The sequence below is a fragment of the Echeneis naucrates genome, chromosome 21 (genome assembly GCF_900963305.1).
Source record: "Echeneis naucrates chromosome 21, fEcheNa1.1, whole genome shotgun sequence".
In the NCBI taxonomy this organism is placed as follows: domain Eukaryota; kingdom Metazoa; phylum Chordata; class Actinopteri; order Carangiformes; family Echeneidae; genus Echeneis; species Echeneis naucrates.
Window position 1 is genome coordinate 14707662 of NC_042531.1, and position 4077 is coordinate 14711738.

A 4077-nucleotide genomic window follows, 5' to 3' on the forward strand; every position below is an offset into this window, starting at 1 on the left:
TTGTTGGGGGGGGGGGGGGGGGGTGAGCTCTGACGGCATCCGGGTAGGGACAAACAGCGCCGCGTTGCCACACCTGTTGCGTCACGGCGGGTTGGAGCCGAGGTGAAGAAACGGCGGAAGGTATAGGCCGTTTATACTCGTGGCCGCCTGCTTAACTGTTTTGCAATTCCAAATATTGAGTCATAATTTAAATTCAATGCATCTCTCAGAATGAAATCACTCACATACAGATTGAGGTCGTCTTCATTTTTATGTTGTTATCCAAATTGCAATAGCTATCAGGGAGGTGTTTGACCTGTGTCCCTATCTGTAATTAATTTTCCTTGGGAAAAGCAGCATAAGAAACATTAATCAAACGCAAAAGCCTTGAACCTGTATAGCCTACTGAGCAAGAATCATTCATGGCTCTTTACAGGCTCTGTGCCAAATGTGTTTGAATAGAAAGAATATATTTTAAAAATCTATAGATGTTTGTTGTTACTTTTATTCTATGGAAGCACACAGAGTTAACTGAATTGCACTGAAATCGTGTGTTGATGATGAAAAGTAAACATTGACTGGCTGATTGTTGTTGCTTTGCTTTTTATTTCAACTTTCCCTGGGCAGAACATCATCTGAACATTCAGATATTCACACTGTGGGTCAGGTTATAGTCCTAGGTCACTCTAGTGATGGCTGCTGGTTAACTAAAGTGTCAACAATACTGTGGAAAAAAAAAACCCTATAGTGAATGATTGTGCATGGCATTTGTTTATCATTAAGAGTAAAAATCAGTCTAATAATGATTTGTTCAAAATTATGCTGTTGAGGTTTACTATTCAAAAATGTTGACTATAAGAAACATAATAATGTTAATTGTGTTCTCAAAATTTTCATATCCTACAAAGTAACAAAAAGCACAAATCAGAATTTAAGAATAGTGCTAACAGTCAGAATACCTCAGGGAAATATTGGCCATTTTAAATCAGTAGCTACATTAAATAGTCCTTCTCCCTCCTGTATATCCTGCTACATATTGTATGTGTGTAAAAATGTGTTGGAACAGCAGAGGTCTCTCTCCTTAGACAAGCACTGACTACAGCTAAACATTCCTGTTTGGGCTCACATTGCCTCTCAGAAGATGAGCACAGGACTTAAAAGAAGAACATTACTGCATTACGAGATGTTTTGCCATGCAGTCTGCTTCAACAAACCCCTCGACTGGGTAGATGTAGTCATGTATAGAGCCACTGAAGATGCTTTAATAGTATATCTGAGTGTTAGTGGATTTTTCCACTTGTGTGATGGCATTTAAACATATATACTAAACATAGGTCATTGCCATGTAATATACCTATGTTATGTAATTGCTGCTTTCGCGTCTCTTGTTTTTGTTGGATGCTTATCGCTCTCTCTCTCTCTCTCTCTCTCTCTCTCTCTCTCTCTATATATATATATATATATATATATATATATATATATATATATGTGTGTTTGTATTTATTTTAATTATTCCTGATATGGCACTTTGGTTAGCCCAATGCTGTGTTCAAATATGCTCTTGAAATAAAGTAAAAAAATTGATTGCTCCCTTAAACCATAAGTTTTTTAGAACATTTCTTGACTCATTTATTCGCTGAAGGCACTCAATCTTTTCTATTGACAGTGAAAAGTGAAAACATGGTGTGTAAAGTTGCTTTGCTTTTACCTTCCTGTTCGGTTCATCATAAACCCACTTGATAGGATTAGGCAATACAGTATTTTCCACATTATGCATTATAGGGTGTAGTAACAGTTTGTTCTAACGCTGTCTTTACACAGACAGAGGATTTAGTCATCAGCAAGGACACCTGTAGGAATTGTCTGGTTTCTTGTTAAGGTTTCATTTACTTCTATAAATGCAAGAAAGCTGATAAAGTCTTTGTATAATCTATTAAATCAGCATTTTTCCCCTATTTTTCGTCTTTCACTTCTTTTCCTTTCCTTTCCTTCCCTTCCTTTCACCCATGTTCGTGATCAGCGCTTGTTTGCCGTTTTAGTGCTTTCTATATAAAAGTGTCCAGCAGGTTTTGGCTCCGACTTTTACTGCCTGCAGTAAACCAGGAAAATAAAATGAAAAAAAGGGGGAAAAAAAGGCAGGGAATGCAGCAGAAAAAGATAGTCTAATATTTTTTTGCCTTCTTGGAATTGAACATGGGACATTAAAGGATCACAGCTGCTGGCAGAAGCTTTTGCCGTCTTGTGTGTGCATGTGCTCCTTTTTCATGCAAATGTAATATTCAGTTTTCATCACAAAAGCATCTCAGCATTGCGAAATCATTGTCCTCTCATGAGATACATGATATCATGTTTTCATACAGTATCTTAAAACCATCAGTATTATATTACATATACAATGAGTTGATTTGTACTTCACTTACCATAGTAAGCTCCTTTTCAGTGCTGTTCGAAAATATGATGTGTGTTTCTCAGTTAGGACGTCCAGTCATTATCAAACCTTTTTCTCACATACATTTGTTTCAAACTATAGGAAAGAACGGAAACAATAGCAGACAAGCTGACAGAGAGAGAAGACACATGACCTGTTTTTTGGAAATAATGAAAAATACAGTATGTAGCACTTGTAGTAAAGATGTTTGTGTATGGAAAATCCTGGTGCAGTTCTTGAAGTAAAGATGGAAGATAGAGCTGTAACAAACTACTGAAAGCTAACTGCAGCAACACAATCTTTGGTATCGTAAAGCATGTTTATCCATACACACTCTGGTGCACATTGACTTGGTAACCCCATGTCGTGACCGGAGCAGCCACTTTTCTCCTGTCCAAACCTTTATATAGTTCCACTGCTGCTGGAAACAACACAACCTGGGTTTACAAGTCTACAGAGGCGGTGTATGTGTGTGTGTTCATGTGTGTAGGGGAGTAAAACGGAGTTGCAGCCAGGCCACAGAGACACAGTAAGTCTAAGAGGCTGGTTTGATTGACCACAGTGTCGTGAGCAGCGAGTAACACACATATGCACACACAAAGGAATACACTGAAACGCTTACACACACATATGCAATTATACAGAGTTAAAAAACTTTGATGATTCATGTATTACTCACAATTTTTGTTTGTTTCTACATTTTCATACATTCATAGTCAACGGTTTTCTTTCGAAGTATGTAATTCCTCCAAAAAATAAAAAAATTATACATTTGTGATTAACTGCAGGAATATTTTGATATTGTAGCTGCTTTTCAGAAAATGGCCAGTAAATGTAAGAACTGGCTTTCTGGAAATGAAAAATGAAATGCAGCCGCAGAGATTAGTCTAAATTGTAATTTTTTAGTTTTTCAAGGCTGCGCTGTATTCCAACTTTTGAAGCCAAGAAACCCCAGCTGTGCCCAGGCTAGAAAATTAATGAAGAAAAACTGCTTGTTTCCAATCAATATACACAAAAACACATCAAGGTGACAGGTGAATGTTAACTGGTGAAAAGATCCAACTTTAGTTTCTTTCTTATAATGGCAGGCTTTGCGTTGCTGTTTTTTTGTTTGTTTGTTTGTTTGTTTGTTTGTTTGCTTGTTGTTGTTTTTTTTTTGCAGTTTGCCCATTTCAAACAAATAGTCTGATGTCAAAAGAAGAAAACTGAACTTTGTCTGCAAGAGAACAAGGGAGAGGTTTAATTTTAACTATCTGGCACTGGAAATACTGTGTGTGCATGTGTCTGTGTATATGTGTGTGTGTGTGTGTGTGTGTGTGTGTGTGTGTGTGTGTGTGTGTGTGCACGGGCAGTGTATTTAAAGAACATTGAAAACACATGTTTGAAGCTTGATAAAAAATACTTTAGGCACTGGATAATTTGGCATGAACTTTACACATACACAAATGTAAGCTCCCTTGGATATAAGTTTGACCCTATCAAAACCAACATACATACATATCATATATCAGCACCAGACACAATGAAGAACTTCAAGTGTCCCTGATGCATTCAGTGTATGTCCACACCCTGAGCACTGAAACGAACCAGGATTAGATGGTGTAGTTAGGTGCAGGTGCTGGAAAAAGGAGCCTAAACATTTAAAGTTGATGACCGAGGTCCTCATCAGA